Below are 7,759 nucleotides of genomic sequence, written 5' to 3' on the forward strand. Positions count from 1 at the left end.
TCGCCTGGCAATATACCTACTGGGCTTAAGGGAAGTCAAATGCAACAAAATTCCCTCTTGTCTACTGTGTCTAGTGTGCTAGGTGATGAGGTGGTGGGGATAATGTAGCATACAATAACACGAAATAATCAGACCTTTTTGCTACAAAGGCCCAGTGAGGCAGAGATGGGGAAAGTGGCCCCTGAATAGTGGATCTGCAGAGAGTTAATAGGAGTCATTTTGAATTCATTCAGTCTTTTTTTTTTTTTTTTTTGCGGTACGCGGGCCTCTCACTGTTGTGGCCTCTCCCGTTGTGGAGCACAGGCTCCGGACGCGCAGGCTCAGCGGCCATGGCTCACGGGCCCAGCCGCTCCGCGGCATGTGGGATCTTCCCAGACCGGGGCACAAACCCGTGTCCCCTGCACCGGCAGGCGGACTCTCAACCACTGCGCCACCAGGGAAGCCCCCATTCAGTCTTTTAAACCTGTTTTCTATTCTCTATTCTACTGTCTCAGATCCCCAGCCCCCAGTGTATAATATTTTGTGTGCAAATTTCTCTCCCCACCTGGACCTGTAGAACATGGTGATTAAGAATAATGGGTCTGTCACGCAGAGTGAAGTAACTCAGAAAGAGAAAAACAAATATCGTATATTAACGCATATATGTGGAATCTGAAAAAATTGGTATAGACGATCTTATTTACAAAGCAGAAATAGAGACACAGGTGTACAGAACAAATGTATGGATACCAAGGGGGCAGGGGAGGAGGTGGGATGAATTGGGAGAAGGGGATTGACATATATACACTATTGATACTATGTATAAAATAGATAACTAATGAAAACCTACTCTATAGCACAAAGAGCTCTACTCAAATGCCCTGCCGTGAACTAAATGGGAAGGAAATCCAGAAAAGAGGGGATATATGTATATGTATAGCTGCTTCACTTTGCTGTACAGTAGAAACTAACACAACATTGTAAAGCAACTATACTCCAAAAAAAAAAAAAATCGATATTTCAATTTGAGTCCAAAGGTGGGAAAAAGCTGATGCCCCAGTTTGAAGGCAGTCAGGCGGGAGGAATTTTCTCTTACTTGGGGGAGAATCAGGGTTTTTTGTTCTGGGCCTTCAACTGATCGGACGAGGCCCACCCACACCAGGGAGGGCAGTCTGTTTTATTCAGTCTACTGATAGAAGTGTTAATCTCATCCAAAATCATTCTCACAGACACACCCAAAAGAACATTCAACCAAATAACCGGGCACCCTGTGGCCCAGTCCAGTTTACACACAAAATTCATAGCCACACCCACTGTTCTGAAGTGCCCCAGACTGAAAGGTTTCCCAAACTGGGACTCCAGGGTTACAACTGAAAAAGTCCTCGCATGAGTTGCCCATCCTACATTGCATGAGCCCAAAAAGCCAAGGAAGAAGAGGAAAGAGAAGTCCTGGGGGCATGGAACCCACATAATGTGTTCAGGGGGCTCAGAAGTTCAAGGTCTGGGGGAATGGGGCCGGGAGTGGTGGCAGATAAGAGCAAGAATGGCACCCAGGGCCACACCTTGAAGGGCCTTGAATTTCATGCCGGGCAATGTGTCCTTTATCCAGCATGCAATGAAGGGTTTTAAGCCAGGGTTTTAATCTGATTTGCATTTTAGAAACGTCTCCGACCTGCCTCGCTGTATTGGGTGGAACACTCCTGGTATTCATTACTCAAATGCCAACCTAAACGGGCTCTGGAAAGGCTAAATCAGAATTGCATCTGTGAGAACTGTCAAATGTACTCCTGCTCTTATCTGCAGCGACAGCTGCAATTCAGGAGTGTGGATCCAAGCCAGCTGGGCTGGTACACGCTTTGGGATGCTTCGGTCCCCATGGGAGCAGGGCCTCTCCCACCCTTTGAGCTCCTGTTACAGCCAAGGACCCCTCTCTACCTAGCAGCTTGGGTGATTTACAAGGTACACCAGATCAGGAAACTGCTTCCCCTCCCATACCCCCAACACCAATGGCTTTCCACTGTACAGTAAGGCCCCTACCTATGAACAAGTTCCGTTCCGAGAGCGCGTTCATAAGTCCAATTTGTTAAGTCCAATAAAGTTAGCCTAGGTACCCAACTAATGCAATTGGCTATATGGTACTGTACTATAATAGGTTTATAATACTTATCACACAAATAATACATAAAAGACAAACACAAAAAATAAAGAAAACGTTTTGACTCTTACAATACAGTACCTTGAAAAGTACAGTAGCACAGTACAACAGCTGGCGTCCAGGGGCTGGATCGAGTGAACAGGCAAGAAGAGTTACTGACTGGAGGAGGGCGAGGAGGTGGGAGATGGTAGAGCTGAAGGATCGTCAGCAACAGGAGACGGAGGGCGAGCTGTGACGTCACTCACGCCTGACGTGGATGGCACAGGGTCTGGTTCCTCGCTGGAATCAGATGCACGTTCGCGTCTTTGAAAGTTCGAAACTTGAAGGTTTGTATGTGGGGGACTCGCTGTGCACAGATTCTGGCTCCTTGCTGGATTCAGTTCTATCTACCCTCTTGAAAAAATGATCCAGCAATATCTGGGTAGTAGCTCTTTTTTTCTTGTCATAGATGACATGGTAGCACTGGATTGCATTCTGAATGGCTGCTGCAAGCTTCATGTACCATTCTACTTACATGATGGGACATGCGAACACACTTTCGCATCTTTGAAAGTTCGCTACTTGAAGGTTCATATGTAGGGGACTTACTGTCCTAGGGATAAACTCCAGACACCTAACCCCACCTCAAAGCCCAGCTCCTGCTTTTCTCTTTAGCCCGTCTCACTGTGCTCCAGGCACAGGAGCCTCCTTTCTCTCTGTGAAACATGCTACACTCCAGCCTCAGGACCTTTGTACCTGCTCTTCCCGTTGTGGGAGCATTTTGCTCTGACTCCTCACATCACTGGTTCCTTCTAATTCTTTAGGTCTCAGCTTCGATGTCACTTCCACAGAGAGGCCCTCCTTTACCGCCTCATCCAAGTAAATCACTCTGTTATTCTTTGTCATAACATTTGTTTTTTTTCCTTCCCAGATTCTTTGACAAACTGTAATCATTTCACCTATTACTGTATTTAGTTATTTCTTGTCCATCTCTCCTACTAAATTGAAGGTACCATGAAGGCAGGAATTTGGACTACCTTGTTCACCTTCAAGTTTCCAATACAACATTTCCTGGTGCAGAAAGGCATTTGATAAATATTTGCTAATTAAATGAGCGATGCAAAAATAACTTCCAGGGTCTAGAACTGATGCAAACTATCTAATTACCGTTACTGCTAGAATGTCCATCACTAGGCACACTCAAGGCTGGTAATTGCTACATTTGCCCTTTTACGATTCATCCCTGGGTGAAAAAGCACCAAGAACATCTCAGAGAGTCCCAGAGGTTCCTTAATACACCTTTCAGACCCCATTGTGCAGCCACAACCCTCGTTTCTAGTGTTAATCAGAGACAGTGATCCTGCCAATGTGGTAACTCTTTTCCTTGCCTGCCGGTCTACTGGCCTGAGAAGCCCCACGTGACCAGCTGGTAGTCATAGCTTCCAGTGGAAGCTGGAACCTTACTGTATTCCTGGCAGAAGTCCTCCCTTGCTGGGAATCACAACCTATGACCCAGCAGAATTTAGAGCTATGGGGACAGAAGCATATGTTTTGCAAGAAAGTCATTGGGAATGATGATAAGAGAGGCCACTGCTACTTCTGCCTCTTGGTTCCCAAACGTGAACTTTCTATATGCTGGGGGCATAGCACCAGAATGGCCCTTGGTTCACTGCATGTATCTCTCTCTGGAGGAAAGAGCCCTAATTCTCCAGGTGTCCCCAATTCGGCATTTACTCTCAAAATCACGAACGTGCATTTTCATGTCCAATCACGTAAGTTAGTTCACGAGCCTGGAGTACATTGTCACATGTGTGCATCCTCTGCAAGTGGTTGTGTTTTGTGTACTTTACTGTACAGTACTGTAGAGAGTACAGTAGTACAGTACCTTTGTTTCAAGCCCAGGATGTCTGGAAGCAAGCGTAAAAGCAGTGGTATATAGCCGATTGTGTTAGTTGGGTACCTAGGCTAACTTTGTTGGACTTAACGAACGAATTGGACTTACGAACGCGCTCTCGGAACGGAGCTTGTTCGTATGTGGGGGACTTACTGTAGTTGGATTCATGTTGATGAGGGAGAGCCCATGCGGTGGTGCCCACTTGTAGTATTTACACCTGCCTCTGTAGTCTCTCCCTCCATGAGCTCATTGTCCAAGGTCTGGGATGGTTGAAGAGACCTTGGCTACCACTCACAGGATACAGCAGCCTGTCCCCTTGGCAGTTAGCTGAATGCCTCCTCTGCACCGGCTTCATGTAAGACAAATTCTGTACCCTCTAGACTCTTCCCGTAGGTCTGTCCTCAGGTCTCTTCCTCAGTCTTTCTGATCTCTGCTCTCCCCATGCTGCTCCTTCCAGACCCCTGACTAATTAGCCAAGCATTTGTCCCTACTCAGAAGCTGACGTGCACTCTAACTTCAGGCCACTTCTCTGTCTATGGTTTGTTTTTTTAAGATTTTTTGATGTGGACCATTTTTAAAGTCTTCACTGAACATGTTACAATATTGCTTCTGTTTTACGTTTTGCTTTTTTGGCCCTGAGGCATGTGGGATCTTAGCTCCCCATCCAAGGATCGAACCAGCACCCCCTGCATTGGAAGGCAAAGTCTTAACCACTGGACCACCAGGGAAGTCCCGATGTCTAGGTTTGATGTGCTCAGCACTGCTCGCTGGGAGGAATTCCCTTCACGGATGTCCTTCAGCACCACCCTTGAGTGGGGACGTTGGTGGCAGCATTCCTGTTTTTGCGCGAGCCAATCCATTTATAAACGAGGGCCGAGTTTTTCTTCCACCATCAGTTAATCAGTTAACCTCCCCTGCCCCCTGCCCTAGGCCATGGTATCAGCTGAGGAGCTGAGTCACAGGTAGGAGACTTGGGGCTTTGGGCTTCCCATCGAGGCCACCTCTGAACCTGTTTGGACTCGATTCTGAATATATGACCTCCATTATGACTCAGCGCAGCCAAAAATACCAGCTTACAATTACTTAGCTCTAATCCCATAGTCCCTTGCAACCCGTGGTCAGAAAGGCAGGCATGCCCAGCTGCGCGCTAGCCATGTTTTTCCGACGGCAAGCGGCTTCCTGCTGCAGATAGTATGGCCTTGATCTAGAACTCTAGGGCTCTGAGCCACATCTCTCCCATAAGGTTTGCCAGAGACTCCGCAGAGCACTCTTACCCACCACAGGTTCTTCTAGCCCAGCTGGATCCTCCAGCCTTATGGCCTGAGTGATACGGAGCTTGGTGCAAATGGGTGTCAATGTAAACTGGGACGTATTAGAGAATCCTCTCTCTCACTCTTGCCCTGCTCAAAACTGGAAGCCTTCCAGCATGCCTGAGAAACGGGCTGGAGTAATATTCCCAAGGGCTGGGTGTATGCTGCTTTCAAAATCCAAAAAAGCCTACCAAACCTCATTCTCGGTGGTAGAGGGTGCAAGGGTTAACAGCCCACCTTAGAGGGGAACGCCTGGCAAGGCTCAGACCACAAAATGCCTGGAAACTGCACCAGTGTGACCATCCTCTGAATTTCCATGGATTTTATCTTCCATATTCCGGCAGCACGTGTTTTCAAATATGCACCACTTCCTGCTCATCAGGTCCAGTTAGCCTGACGTCATCCGCATAGTGGACCATCAGGATGTTTTGTGAATGTCAAGACAATCAAGATCTCTGTGGGCTCTGTTGCGACAGAGAGCAAGAGGGTTACCATGGGCCCTACAGCGAGGCGGTGAATGTGAACTCTCGTCCTTCCCACAGAAAGGTGAGCTGGTTTTTATTCTCTTTACTGATGGGGTTTGAAAGGAACATAGGTGCCGGATCAATAACCACATCCCTAGTGCCCGAAGCTGTGTTTACGTCTTCGGGTAAAGATACCACATGCAGCACAGCAGCTGCAATTGGGGCTATCATTTGGCTTGGTTTATAGCGTCCACCAGCACCTACTAAATCCTTCTATTTTTTTGCAAAAGACACATGGATGAATTGAATAACAGAGACATGATGAAAACCACCACCCTTGCATTCTTGGAATCTTGGAGGGTGGCACTAGTGTTTGCCATTTCACCCAGGAGGTGGTATGGCTTCTAATTTGCTGTCTTGGTTGGAGTGAAAGGCTGTTTCCGGGGCTTCTGCTTGTCCTTCCTATTTTATCTCTTCCTCCACAGGTCAGGGAATGAATGAGAAGTTCTGCCAGCTATGCAGCATAATTATATACTTGCAACCAGGAAAGATAACTGGAGGGTAGATCTGTGGACACAAGGGATCCACTGTGAGAGAACTTGGGCTCGAGCTCCAACTCATCTCCTAAACGCCTAACTGGGAAGGTGGGGACCCTTGACAGCATTTTGGATTCCTTACCAGGCTTCCACTGCAAGAGGGCCTGGGTTCGATCCCTAACTGGTGAAGATCCTGCGTGCTGTGCAGCGTGGCCAAATAAATAAATAAGAATTAAGTAATTAAAAAAAAAAGTGCACACACAGAATTACTCTGGTAAATAGGCACAAGTCGCTTTGGAGAAGGACTGGGGGAAACGCTTATCTCGCCCCTGACCACGGGGTGCTTGCTATGTGGCAATTCTATCCCCTCCATTTACTCTTTATGCTGACTGTCACCTCCATCGCCTAGTTCTATGGCAGAATTGTGTACCGTCAATCCAGGCTAACAGATCACGGTGGCCGCTGAGCGTCTCAAAGATGCTTCTGCCGTCAGCGGATTTTGATTGCCTTCGGCACCTTTCCGGGGAAGTCATCATGTGATGGGTTCTCCCTTTCTCCCAACTCCCCGGCCCCTCGTTAGTATGCTGCCCACGCTGATGTAGTATCTCTACTTCGTTTCCTGACGGCTATTGTTGTGTCGAAGCTTCGAGGAATAGCTGATTCACTTTGTTATAAAGCAGAAACTAACACACCAGTGTAAAGCAATCATACTCCAATAAAGATGTTAAAAAAAAATAAATTAAGGGCTTCCCTGGTGGCGCAACGGTTGAGAGTCCGCCTGCCGATGCAGGGGACACGGGTTCGTGCCCCGGTCCGGGAGGATCCCACATGCCGCGGAGCGGCTGGGCCCGTGAGCCATGGCCGCTGAGCCTGCGCGTCCGGAGCCTGTGCTCCGCAACGGGAGAGACCACAACAGTGAGAGGCCCACATACTGCAAAAAATAAAATAAAATAAAATAAAAAATAAAGTTAATTAATTAATTAAAAAAAAAAAACCAACTTCGAGGAGACATGCCCGCAGCACGTTTGACTTGCTCCCCATGACCTTAGGAGAGCATTAAACGCTGCTTCGCGAGGTGGTGCTTCTATGCCAGCCAATTCCCCCCAGGGCAGCTTTATATTCTCCTCACCCCCCTCCCTTCCCTGCCCAAGACCCTGGGCCATTTGCTCCCCCAGTTCCTGCCAGCACGGATTACCCAGGTCTGGAAATGTCTTGAGGTTGCACACTGTGTCTTCCTGGAGTAGGAACCCTATTTCCCTGTTCTGGTCATGCTGAAGCCTGGCCTTTGTTATTGGTCTGGAGGCAACGAGGGAAGGAGGGGCAGACCTTGAGGCAGATCTTGGGGAAGCAAATATCATCTTGCAGGGTTTTAGGCCAAAGGCTGACAAACCACAGTCTGCAGGCCAAATCTGGCTCCCCCTCCCTTTTTTTTGGCCACGCCT

The sequence above is a fragment of the Delphinus delphis genome, chromosome 2 (assembly GCF_949987515.2).
Source record: "Delphinus delphis chromosome 2, mDelDel1.2, whole genome shotgun sequence".
NCBI lineage: Eukaryota > Metazoa > Chordata > Mammalia > Artiodactyla > Delphinidae > Delphinus > Delphinus delphis.